Source organism: Indicator indicator, chromosome 14 (assembly GCF_027791375.1).
Source record: "Indicator indicator isolate 239-I01 chromosome 14, UM_Iind_1.1, whole genome shotgun sequence".
In the NCBI taxonomy this organism is placed as follows: domain Eukaryota; kingdom Metazoa; phylum Chordata; class Aves; order Piciformes; family Indicatoridae; genus Indicator; species Indicator indicator.
Window position 1 is genome coordinate 26,493,220 of NC_072023.1, and position 12,847 is coordinate 26,506,066.

Here is a 12,847-nt window from a genome sequence, read left to right on the forward strand (position 1 = left end):
GTCCCCCTCGGTGGTGTCCTGTCCCCCTCGGTGGTGTCCTGTCCCCCTCAGTAGTGTCTTGTCCCCCTCAATCCTGTCCTGTTCCCCTCGGTGCTATCCTGTCCCACTCAGTGGATTCCTGTCCCCCTCAGTGCTGTCCTGTCCTCCTCAGTGGTGTCCTGTCCCCCTCAGTGGTGTCCTGTCCCCCTCAGTACTGTCCTGTCCCCCTCAATGCTGTCCTGTCCCCTCGGTGGTGTCTTGTGCCCCTCAGTGGTGTCCTGTCCCCCTCAGTGGTGTCCTGTCCCCTCAGTGGTGTCCTGTCCCCCTCAATGCTGTCCTGTTCCCCTCGATGCTCTCCTGTCCCCCTCGATGGTGTCTTGTCCCCCTCAGTGGTGTCCTGTCGCCCTCAGTGGTGTCCTGTCGCCCTCAGTGGTGTCCTGTCCCCCTCAGTAGTGTCCTGTCCCCCTCAGTGCTGTCCTGTCCCCTCAGTGTGTCCTGTCCCCCTCAGTGTCCTGTCCCCTCAGTGTGTCCTGTCCCCTCAGTGGTGTCCTGTCGCCCTCAGTGGTGTCCTGTCGCCCTCAGTGGTGTCCTTTCCCCCTCAGTAGTGTCCTGTCCCCTCAATGCTGTCCTGTCGCCCTCAGTGGTGTCCTGTCGCCCTCAGTGGTGTCCTGTCCCCTCAGTGGTGTCCTGTCCCCCTCAGTGTGTCCTGTCCCCCTCAGTGCTGTCCTGTCCTCCTCGTGGTGTCCTGTCGCCCTCAGTGGTGTCCTGTCCCCTCAATCTGTCCTGTCCCCTCAGTGCTGTCCTGTCCCCTCAGTGGTTCCTGTCCCCTCAGGGTGTCCTGTCCCCTCAGTGGTGTCCTGTCCCCTCAGTGGTGTCCTGTCCCCCTCAGTGGTGTCCTGTCCCCTCGCAGTGTCCTGTCCCCCTCGGTGGTGTCCTGTCCCCCTCGGTGGTGTCCTGTCCCATCAGTGGATTCCTGTCCCCTCAGGTGTCCTGTCACCTCGTGGATCCTGTCCCCCTCAGTGGTGTCCTGTCCTCCTCAGTGGATTCCTTTCCCCTCAATCATGTCCTATCCCGTCCATCTTGATGGTGTCCTGTCACCCTCGATGGTGTCCTGTCGCCCTCAGTGGTGTCCTGTCCCCTCAGTGGTGTCTGTCCCCTCGGTAGTGTCCTGTCCCCCTCGGTAGTGTCCTGTCCCCCTCGGTGGTGTCCTGTCCCCCTCGATGGTGTCCTGTCCCCCTCGGTGGTGTCCTGTCCCCTCAGTGGTGTCTGTCCCCTCAGTGGTGTCTTGTCCCCCTCAATGCTGTCCTGTTCCCCTCAATGCTCTCCTGTCCCCCTCGGTGGTGTCCTGTCCCCCTCAGTGGTGTCCTGTCCCCTCAGTGGTGTCCTGTCCCCCTCAGTGGTGTCCTGTCCCCCTCAGTGGTGTCCTGTCCCCCTCAGTGTGTCCTGACCCCTCATGCTGTCCTGTCCCCCTCGGTGGTGTCCTGTCCCCCTCGGTGGTGTCCTGTCCCCCTCAGTGGTGTCCTGTCCCCTCGGTGGTGTCCTGTCCCACTCAGTGGATGTCCTGTCCCCTCAGTGGTGTCCTGTCCTCCTCAGTGGTGTCCTGTCCTCCTCATGGTCCTGTCCCCTCAGTGGTGTCCTGTCCGCCCTCAGTGATGTCCAGTACCCCTCAGTGTGTCCTGTCCCCCTCAGTGCTGTCCTGTCCCCCTCAGTGGTGTCTTGTCCCCCTCAGTTGTGTCCTGTCCCCCTCAGTGCTGTCCTGTCCCCCTCAGTGGTGTCCTGTCCCCCTCGTGGTGTCCTGTCCCCTCGGTGGTGTCCTGTCCCCTCGTAGTGTCCTGTCCCCTCGGTGGTGTCCTGTCCCCTCAGTGGTGTCCTGTCCCCCTCAGTGGTGTCCTGTCCCCCTCAGTAGTGTCTTGTCCCCCTCAATGCTGTCCTGTTCCCCTCGGTGCTATCCTGTCCCCCTCAGTGGTGTCCTGTCCCCCTCAGTGCTGTCCTGTCCCCCTCAGTGGTGTCCTGTCCCCCTCAGTGCTGTCCTGTCCTCCTCAGTGCTGTCCTGTCCCCCTCAGTGCTGTCCTGTCCCCCTCAGTGCTGTCCTGTCCCCCTCGATGCTGTCCTGTCCCCCTCAGTGGTGTCCTGTCCCCTCAGTGGTGTCCTGTCCCCCTCAGTAGTGTCCTGTCCCCCTCAGTGGTGTCCTGTCCCCCTCGGTGGTGTCCTGTCCCCTCATGCTGTCCTGTCCCCCTCGGTGGTGTCCTGTCCCCCTCAGTGCTGTCCTGTCCCCCTCAGTGGTGTCCTGTCCCCCTCAATGCTGTCCTGTCCCCTCAATGGTGTCCTGTCCCCTCAGTGGTGTCCTGTCCCCCTCGGTGCTGTCCTGTCCCCCTCGGTGCTGTCCTGTCCCCCTCGGTGCTGTCCTGTCCCCTCGGTGCTGTCCTGTCCCACTCAGTGGATTCCTGTCCCCTCAGTGGTGTCCTGTCCCCTCAGTGGTGTCCTGTCCCCTCAGTGGTGTCCTGTCCCCTCAGTGGTGTCCTGTCCCCCTCAATCCTGTCCTGTCCCCCTCGGTGGTGTCCTGTCCCACTCAGTGGATTCCTGTCCCCCTCAGTGGTGTCCTGTCCCCCTCAGTGATGTCCTGTCCTCCTCAGTGGATTCCTTTCCCCCTCAATCATGTCCTATCCCGTCCATCTTGATGGTGTCCTATCACCCTTGATAGTGTCCTGTCGCCCTCAGTGGTGTCCTGTCGCCCTCAGTGGTGTCCTGTCGCCCTCAGTGGTGTCCTGTCGCCCTCGGTGGTGTCCTGTCACCCTCGGTGGTGTCCTGTCCGCCTCGGTGGTGTCCTGTCCCCCTCGGTGGTGTCCTGTCCCCTCAGTGGTGTCCTGTCCCCCTCAATGCTGTCCTGTCCCCCTCAGTGGTGTCCTGTCCCCCTCAGTGGTGTCCTGTCCCCTCAGTGGTGTCCTGTCCCCTCAGTGGTGTCCTGTCCCCCTCGGTGGTGTCCTGTCCCCCTCGTGGTGTCCTGTCCCCTCAGTGGTGTCCTGTCCCCTCGGTGTGTCCTGTCCCCTCAGTGGTTCCTGTCCCCTCAGTGGTGTCCTGTCCCCCTCAGTGTGTCCTGTCCCCTCATGTCCTGTCCCCTCAGTGGTGTCCTGTCCCCCTCAGTGTGTCCTGTCCCCTCAGTGTATCCTGTCCCCCTCATGCTGTCCTGTCCCCTCATGGTGTCCTGTCCCCTCAGTGTGTCCTGTCCCCCTCGGTGGTGTCCTGTCCCCCTCGGTGGTGTCCTGTCCCCCTCAGTGGTGTCCTGTCCCCCTCAGTGGTGTCCTGTCCCCCTCAGTAGTGTCCTGTCCCCCTCAGTGCTGTCCTGTCCCCCTCAGTGGTGTCCTGTCCCCCTCAATGCTGTCCTGTCCCCTCAATGCTGTCCTGTCCCCCTCAGTGGTGTCCTGTCCCCTCAGCGGTGTCCTGTCCCCTCAGCGGTGTCCTGTCCCCCTCAGGGTGTCCTGTCCCCTCGGTGGTGTCCTGTCCCCCTCGTGGTGTCCTGTCCCCTCAGTGGTTCCTGTCCCCTCAGTGTGTCCTGTCCCCCTCAGTGGTGTCCTGTCCCCTCAGTGCTGTCCTGTCCCCCTCAGTGGTGTCCTGTCCCCCTCAGTGTGTCCTGTCCCCCTCAATGCTGTCCTGTCCCCTCAGTGGTCTGTCCCCTCAATGCTGTCCTGTCCCCTCAATGCTGTCCTGTCCCCCTCAGTGGTGTCCTGTCCCCCTCAGTGGTGTCCTGTCCCCTCAGCGGTGTCCTGTCCCCCTCAGTCGTGTCCTGTCCCCTCAGGGTGTCCTGTCCCCCTCGGTGGTGTCCTGTCCCCCTCGGTGGTGTCCTGTCCCACTCAGTGGATTCCTGTCCCCTCAGTGGTGTCCTGTCCCCCTCAGTGGTGTCCTGTCCCCCTCAGTAGTGTCCTGTCCCCCTCAGTGCTGTCCTGTCCCCTCAGTGCTGTCCTGTCCCCCTCAATGCTGTCCTGTCCCCCTCAGTGCTGTCCTGTCCCCCTCAGTGGTGTCCTGTCCCCCTCAGTGGTGTCCTGTCCCCCTCAGTGGTGTCTGTCCCCTCAGTAGTGTCCTGTCCCCTCAGTGGTGTCCTGTCGCCCTCAGTGGTGTCCTGTCCCCTCATGCTGTCCTGTCCCCTCGGTGCTGTCCTGTCCCCCTCGGTGCTGTCCTGTCCCCCTCGGTGGTGTCCTGTCCCCCTCGGTGGTGTCCTGTCCCCTCAGTGGTGTCCTTGTCCCCCTCAATCATGTCCTATCCCGTCCATCTTGATGGTGTCCTATCACCCTCGATGGTGTCCTGTCCCCCTCAGTGCTGTCCTGTCGCACTCAGTGCTGTCTCTGTCCGCCTCAGTTGTGTCCTGTCCCCCTCACTGGTGTCCTGTTCCCCTCGGTCGTGTCCTGTCCCCCTCGGTGGTGTCCTGTCCCCCTCGGTCGTGTCCTGTCCCCCTCGGTGGTGTCTTGTCCCCCTCAATCCTGTCCTGTCCCCTCGGTGCTATCCTGTCCCACTCAGTGGATTCCTGTTCCCCTCATGCTGTCCTGTCCCCTCAGTGCTGTCCTGTCCTCCTCAGTGCTGTCCTGTCCCCCTCAATGCTGTCCTGTCCCCCTCGGTGGTGTCCTGTCCCCCTCGGTGGTGTCCTGTCCCCCTCAGTGGTGTCCTGTCCCCCTCGTGGTGTCCTGTCCCCCTCGGTGGTGTCCTGTCCCCTCAGTGGATTCCTGTCCCCCTCAGTGGTGTCCTGTCCCCTCAGTGGTGTCCTGTCCCCCTCAATCCTGTCCGATCCCGTCCATCTGATGGTGTCCTGTCCCCTCAGTGGTGTCCTGTCCCCTCAGTGGTGTCCTGTCCCCTCAGTGGTGTCCTGTCCCCCTCAGTGGTGTCCTGTCCTCCTCAGTGGATTCCTTTCCCCCTCAATCATGTCCTATCCCCCTCGATGGTGTCCTGTCGCCCTCAGTGGTGTCCTGTCGCCCTCAGTGGTGTCCTGTCCCCCTCAGTGGTGTCCTGTCCCCTCAGTGGTGTCCTGTCCCCTCAGTGTGTCCTGTCCCCTCGTGGTGTCCTGTCCCCTCGTGTGTCCTGTCCCCTCAGTGTGTCCTGTCCCCCTCGGTGGTGTCCTGTCCCCCTCGTGGTGTCCTGTCCCCCTCGTGTGTCTGTCCCCCTCAATGCTGTCCTGTCCCCTCGGTGCTGTCCTGTCCCCTCAGTGGTGTCCTGTCCCCTCAGGTGTCCTGTCCCCTCAGTGTGTCCTGTCCCCCTCGGTGGTGTCCTGTCCCCCTCGGTGGTGTCCTGTCCCCCTCGGTGGTGTCCTGTCCCACTCAGTGATTCCTGTTCCCCTCAGTGGTGTCCTGTCACCCTCGGTGGTTCCTGTCCCCCTCAGTGGATTCCTGTCCCCCTCAATCATGTCCTATCCCGTCCATCTGATGGTGTCCTATCACCCTTGATGGTGTCCTGTCCCCCTCCGTGGTGTCTTGTCCCCCTCAGTGGTGTCCTGTCCCCCTCGGTGGTGTCCTGTCCCCCTCGCTGGTGTCCTGTCCCCCTCTGTGGTGTCTTGTCCCCCTCAATGCCGTCCTGTCCCCCTCGGTGCTGTCCTGTCCCCCTCGGTGCTGTCCTGTCCCACTCAGTGGATTCCTGTCCCCTCAGTGGTGTCCTGTCCACTCAGTGGATTCCTGTCCCCCTCAGTGGTGTCCTGTCCCCCTCAGTGGTGTCTTGTCCCCCTCAATGCTGTCCTGTTCCCCTCAATGCTGTCCTGTCGCACTCAGTGCTGTCCTGTCGCCGTCAGTGGTGTCCTGTCCCCCTCGGTGGTGTCCTGTCCCCCTCGGTGGTGTCCTGTCCCCCTCGGTGGTGTCTTGTCCCCTTCAATCCTGTCCTGTTCCCCTCGGTGCTATCCTGTCCCACTCAGTGGATTCCTCTTCCCCTCAGTGCTGTCCTGTTCCCCTCAGTGCTGTCCTGTCCCCTCAGTGCTGTCCTGTCCCCCTCGGTGCTGTCCTGTCCCCCTCGTGCTGTCCTGTCCCCTCGATGCTGTCCTGTCCCCTCGATGCTGTCCTGTCGCCCTCAGTGGTGTCCTGTCGCCCTCAGTGGTGTCCTGTCGCCCTCAGTGGTGTCCTGTCCCCCTCAGTAGTGTCCTGTCGCCCTCAATGCTGTCCTGTCGCCGTCAGTGGTATCCTGTCGCCCTCAGTGGTGTCCTGTCCCCCTCGGTGCTGTCCTGTCCCCCTCGGTGATGTCCTGTCCCCCTCGGTGCTGTCCTGTCCCACTCAGTGGATTCCTGTCCCCCTCAGTGGTATCCTGTCCCCCTCAGTGGTGTCCTGTCCCCCTCAGTGGTGTCCTGTCCCCCTCAGTGGCGTCCTGTCGCCCTCAGTGGCGTCCTGTCCGCCTCAGTGGTGTCCTGTCCCCCTCAGTGCTGTCCTGTCCCCCTCGGTGGTGTCCTGTCGCCCTCAGTGGCGTCCTGTCGCCCTCAGTGGTGTCCTGTCCCCCTCAGTGGTGTCCTGTCCCCCTCGGTGCTGTCCTGTCCCCCTCGGTGCTGTCCTGTCCCCCTCAGTGCTGTCCTGTCCCCCTCGGTGCTGTCCTGTCCCCCTCAGTGGATTCCTGTTCCCCTCAGAGGTGTCCTGTCCCCCTCAGTGGTGTCCTGTCCCCCTCAATACTGTCCTGTCCCCCTCGGTGCTGTCCTGTCCCCCTCGGTGCTGTCCTGTCCCCCTCAGTGGTGTCCTGTCCCCTCAGTGTGTCCTGTCCCCTCAGTGGTGTCCTGTCGCCCTCAGTGGTGTCCTGTCCCCTCAGTGGTGTCCTGTCGCCCTCAGTGGTGTCCTGTCCCCCTCAGTGGTGTCCTGTCCCCCTCAGTGGTGTCCTGTCCCCTCAGTGGTGTCTTGCCCCTCAATCCTGTCCTGTCCCCTCGGTGGTGTCCTGTCTCCCTCAATGGTGTCCTGTCCCCCTCAGTGCTGTCCTGTCGCCCTCAGTGCTGTCCTGTCGCCCTCAGTGGTGTCCTGTCCCCCTCATGGTGTCCTGTCCCCTCGGTCGTGTCCTGTCCCCCTCGGTCGTATCCTGTCCCCCTCGGTGTGTCCTGTCCCCTCGGTGGTGTCTTGTCCCCCTCAATCCTGTCCTGTCCCCTCGGTGCTATCCTGTCCCACTCAGTGGATTCCGTTCCCCTCAGTGCTGTCCTGTCCCCTCAGTGCTGTCCTGTCCCCTCAGTGCTGTCCTGTCCTCCTCAGTGGTGTCCTGTCCCCCTCAGTGGTGTCCTGTCCCCCTCAGTGCTGTCCTGTCCCCCTCGGTGGTGTCCTGTCCCCCTCGGTGGTGTCCTGTCCCCCTCGGTGGTGTCCTGTCCCCCTCGGTGGTGTCCTGTCCCCTCGGTGGTGTCCTGTCCCACTCAGTGGATTCCTGTCCCCCTCAGCGGTGTCCTGTCCCCTCATGCTGTCCTGTCCCCCTCAATGCTGTCCTGTCCCCCTCAGGGTGTCCTGTCCCCCTCAGTGGTGTCCTGTCCCCTCAGTGGTGTCCTGTCCCCCTCAGTGGTGTCCTGTCCCCCTCGGTGCTGTCCTGTCCCCCTCGGTGATGTCCTGTCCCCTCAGTGGATTCCTTTCCCCCTCAATCATGTCCTATCCCGTCCATCTTGATGGTGTCCTATCACCCTCGATGGTGTCCTGTCCCCCTCAGTGCTGTCCTGTCGCCACTCAGTGCTGTCCTGTCCCCGTCAGTGGTGTCCTGTCCCCCTCAGTGGTGTCCTGTCCCCTCAGTGGTGTCCTGTCCCCCTCAGTAGTGTCCTGTCGCCCTCAGTGGTGTCCTGTCCCTCTCAATGCTGTCCTGTCCCCCTCGGTGGTGTCCTGTCGCCCTCGGTGGTGTCCTGTCGCCCTCAGTGGTGTCCTGTCGCCCTCAGTGGTGTCCTGTCGCCCTCAGTGGTGTCCTGTCCCCCTCAGTGGTGTCCTGTCCTCCTCAGTGGTGTCCTGTTCCCCTCGGTGGTGTCCTGTTCCCCTCGGTGCTGTCCTGTCCCCTCAATGCTGTCCTGTCCCCTCAGTGCTGTCCTGTCCCACTCAGTGGATTCCTGTCCCCTCAGTGGTGTCCTGTCCTCCTCAGTGGTGTCCTGTCCCCCTCAGTGGTGTCCTGTCCCCCTCAGTGGTGTCCTGTCCCCCTCGGCAGTGTCCTGTCCCCCTCGGTGGTGTCCTGTCCCCCTCGGTGGTGTCCTGTCCCCTCAGTGGTTCCTGTTCCCCTCAGTGGTGTCCTGTCACCCTCGGTGGATTCCTGTCCCCCTCAGTGGTGTCCTGTCCTCCTCATGGATTCCTTTCCCCCTCAATCATGTCCTATCCCGTCCATCTTGATGGTGTCCTATCACCCTTCATGGTGTCCTGTCGCCCTCAGTGGTGTCCTGTCCCCCTCAGTGGTGTCTTGTCCCCCTCAATGCTGTCCTGTCCCGTCATGCTGTCCTGTCCCCTCGGTGGTGTCCTGTCCTCCTCAGTGGTGTCCTGTCCCCCTCAGTGGTGTCCTGTCCCCCTCAGTGGTGTCTTGACCCCCTCAATGCTGTCCTGTCCCCCTCGGTGGTATCCTGTCCCCCTCGGTGGTGTCCTGTCCCCCTCAATGCTGTCCTGTTCCCCTCGGTGCTGTCCTGTCCCACTCAGTGGATTCCTGTTCCCCTCAGAGTGTCCTGTCCCCTCAGTAGTGTCCTGTCCTCCTCAATGCTGTCCTGTCCCCTCAGTGGTGTCCTGTCCCCCTCAGTGCTGTCCTGTCCCCTCAGTGTGTCCTGTCCCCTCATGCTGTCCTGTCCCCTCAGTGGTGTCCTGTCCCCCTCGGTGGTGTCCTGTCCCCCTCGGTGGTGTCCTGTCCCCTCGGTGGTGTCCTGTCCCCCTCGGTGGTGTCCTGTCCCCCTCAGTGGTGTCCTGTCCCCCTCAGTGGTGTCCTGTCCCCCTCAGTGGTGTCCTGTCCCCCTCAATCCTGTCCTGTTCCCCTCGGTGCTGTCCTGTCCCACTCAGTGGATTCCTGTCCCCCTCAGTGGTGTCCTGTCCCCCTCAGTGCTGTCCTGTCCCCCTCAGTGGTGTCTTGTCCCCCTCAGTGCTGTCCTGTCCCCTCAGTGCTGTCCTGTCCCCCTCGGTGCTGTCCTGTCCCCCTCAGTGGTGTCCTGTCCCCTCAGTGGTGTCCTGTCGCCCTCAGTGGTGTCCTGTCGCCCTCAGTGGTGTCCTGTCCCCCTCAGTGGTGTCCTGTCCCCCTCGGTGGTGTCCTGTCCCCCTCAGCGATGTCCTGTCCCCCTCGGTGGTGTCCTGTCCCCTCGGTGGTGTCTTGTCCCCCTCAATGCTGTCCTGTTCCCCTCGGTGCTATCCTGTCCCACTCAGTGGATTCCTGTCCCCTCAGTGCTGTCCTGTTCCCCTCAGTGCTGTCCTGTCCCCTCAGTGCTGTCCTGTCCCCCTCAGTGCTGTCCTGTCGCCCTCGGTGCTGTCCTGTCGCCCTCGGTGCTGTCCTGTCCCCCTCGGTGCTGTCCTGTCCCCCTCAGTGGATTCCTGTCCCCCTCAGTGGTGTCCTGTCCCCCTCAGTGGTGTCCTGTCCCCCTCGGTGGTGTCCTGTCCCCCTCAGTGGTGTCCTGTCCCCTCGGTGGTGTCCTGTCCCCCTCAGTGATGTCTGTCCCCCTCGGTGGTGTCCTGTCCCCTCGAGCTGTCCTGTCCCTCGGTGGTGTCCTCCCCTCGGTGGTGTCCTGTCCCCCTCAGTGGTGTCTTGTCCCCCTCAATCCTGTCCTGTTCCCCTCGGTGCTGTCCTGTCCCACTCAGTGGATTCCTGTTCCCCTCAGTGCTGTCCTGTCCTCCTCAGTGGTGTCCTGTCCCCTCAGTGGTGTCCTGTCCCCCTCAATGCTGTCCTGTCCTCCTCAGTGGTGTCCTGTCCCCTCAGTGGTGTCCTGTCCCCTCAGTGGTGTCCTGTCCCCTCAGTGGTGTCCTGTCCCCCTCAGTGGTGTCCTGTCCCCTCAGTGGTGTCCTGTCCCCTCAGTGGTGTCCTGTCCCCTCAGTGGTGTCCTGTCCCCCTCAGTGGTGTCCTGTCCCCTCAGTGTGTCCTGTCCCCTCAGTGGTGTCCTGTCCCCCTCAGTGGTGTCCTGTCCCCCTCAGTGGTGTCCTGTCCCCCTCAGTGGTGTCCTGTCCCCCTCAGTGGTGTCCTGTCCCCCTCAGTGGTGTCCTGTCCCCTCAATGCTGTCCTGTCCCCTCAGTGCTGTCCTGTCCCCCTCAGTGCTGTCCTGTCCCCTCAGTGGTGTCCTGTCCCCCTCAGTGGTGTCCTGTCCCCCTCGGTGGTGTCCTGTCCCCTCAGTGTGTCCTGTCCCCTCAGTGGTGTCCTGTCCCCTCAGTGGTTCCTGTCCCCTCAGTGGTGTCCTGTCCTCCTCAGTGGTTCCTGTCCCCTCATCATGTCCTATCCCCCTCGATGGTGTCCTGTCCCCTCGATGGTGTCCTGTCGCCCTCAGTGGTGTCCTGTCGCCCTCAGTGGTGTCCTGTCCCCCTCAGTGCTGTCCTGTCCCCTCAGTGCTGTCCTGTCCCCCTCGGTGGTGTCCTGTCCCCCTCGGTGGTGTCCTGTCCCCCTCGGTGGTGTCCTGTCCCCTCAGTGGTTCCTGTCCCCCTCGGTGGTGTCCTGTCCCCCTCAGTGGTGTCCTGTCCCCCTCAGTGGTGTCCTGTCCCCCTCAGTGGTGTCCTGTCCCCTCAGTGGTGTCCTGTCCCCCTCAGTGGTGTCCTGTCCCCCTCAGTGGTGTCCTGTCCCCCTCAGTGGTGTCCTGTCCCCTCAGTGGTGTCCTGTCCCCTCGGTGCTGTCCTGTCCCCCTCAGTGGTGTCTTGTCCCCCTCAATGCTGTCCTGTCCCCTCGGTGCTGTCCTGTCCCACTCAGTGGATTCCTGTCCCCTCAGTGGTGTCCTGTCCCCCTCAGTGGTGTCCTGTCCCCCTCAGTGCTGTCCTGTCCCCTCAGTGCTGTCCTGTCCCCCTCGGGTGTCCTGTCCCCTCGTGTGTCCTGTCCCCTCAGTGGTGTCCTGTCCCCCTCAGTGGTGTCCTGTCCCCTCAGTGGTGTCCTGTCCCCTCAGTGGTGTCCTGTCCCCTCAGTGCTGTCCTGTCCCCCTCAGTGGTGTCCTGTCCCCCTCGGTGGTGTCCTGTCCCCCTCAGTGGTGTCCTGTCCCCCTCAGTGGTGTCCTGTCCCCTCAGTGGTGTCCTGTCCCCCTCAGTGGTGTCCTGTCCCCTCAGTGGTGTCCTGTCCCCTCAATGCTGTCCTGTCCCCTCAGTGGTGTCCTGTCCCCCTCAGTGGTGTCCTGTCCCCCTCAGTGGTGTCCTGTCCCCTCAGTGGTGTCCTGTCCCCCTCAGTGGTGTCCTGTCCCCCTCGGTGGTGTCCTGTCCCCTCAGTGCTGTCCTGTCCCCTCGGTGCTGTCCTGTCCCCTCAGTGGTGTCCTGTCCCCTCAGTGGTGTCCTGTCCCCCTCAGTGGTGTCCTGTCCCCTCAGTGGTGTCCTGTTCCCCCTCATGCTGTCCTGTCCCCTCAGTGGTGTCCTGTCCCCTCATGGTGTCCTGTCCCCCTCAGTGGTGTCCTGTCCCCCTCAGTGGTGTCCTGTCCCCCTCAGTGGTGTCCTGTCCCCTCAGTGGTGTCCTGTCCCCCTCAGTGGTGTCCTGTCCCCTCGGTGGTGTCCTGTCCCCTCAGTGGTGTCCTGTCCCCTCAGTGGTGTCCTGTCCCCCTCGGTGGTGTCCTGTCCCCCTCGGTGGTGTCCTGTCCCCTCAGTGGTGTCCTGTCCCCTCAGTGGTGTCCTGTCCCCCTCAGTGGTGTCCTGTCCCCCTCAGTGGTGTCCTGTCCCCCTCAGTGGTGTCCTGTCCCCCTCAGTGGTGTCCTGTCCCCTCATGGTGTCCTGTCCCCCTCAGTGGTGTCCTGTCCCCTCAGTGCTGTCCTGTCCCCTCGGTGGTGTCCTGTCCCCCTCAGTGGTGTCCTGTCCCCCTCAGTGGTGTCCTGTCCCCCTCAGTGGTGTCCTGTCCCCCTCAGTGGTGTCCTGTCCCCTCAGTGGTGTCCTGTCCCCTCAGTGGTGTCCTGTCCCCTCAGTGGTGTCCTGTCCCCTCAGTGGTGTCCTGTCCCCCTCAGTGGTGTCCTGTCCCCTCAGTGGTGTCCTGTCCCCTCAGTGGTGTCCTGTCCCCCTCAGTGGTGTCCTGTCCCCCTCAGTGGTGTCCTGTCCCCCTCAGTGTGTCCTGTCCCCTCGTGTGTCCTGTCCCCTCAGTGGTGTCCTGTCCCCCTCAGTGGTGTCCTGTCCCCTCAGTGGTGTCCTGTCCCCCTCAGTGGTGTCCTGTCCCCCTCAGTGGTGTCCTGTCCCCCTCAGTGGTGTCCTGTCCCCTCAGTGGTGTCCTGTCCCCCTCGGTGCTGTCCTGTCCCCCTCAGTGGTGTCCTGTCCCCCTCTGTGGTGTCCTGTCCCCCTCGGTGGTGTCCTGTCCCCCTCAGTGGTGTCCTGTCCCCCTCAGTAGTGTCCTGTCCCCTCAGTGGTGTCCTGTCCCCCTCAGTGCTGTCCTGTCCCCCTCAGTGGTGTCCTGTCCCCTCAGTGGTGTCCTGTCCCCTCAGTGGTGTCCTGTCCCCTCAGTGGTGTCCTGTCCCCCTCAGTGCTGTCCTGTCCCCCTCGGTGGTGTCCTGTCCCCTCAGTGGTGTCCTGTCCCCTCAGTGCTGTCCCCTCGTCCTGTCCCCTCAGTGGTGTCCTGTCCCCCTCAGTGGTGTCCTGTCCCCCTCAGTGGTGTCCTGTCCCCCTCAGTGGTGTCCTGTCCCCCTCAGTGCTGTCCTGTCCCCTCAGTGGTGTCCTGTCCCCTCAGTGGTGTCCTGTCCCCTCAGTGGTGTCCTGTCCCCCTCAGTGGTGTCCTGTCCCCTCAGTGCTGTCCTGTCCCCCTCAGTGGTGTCCTGTCCCCCTCGGTGGTGTCCTGTCCCCCTCAGTGGTGTCCTGTC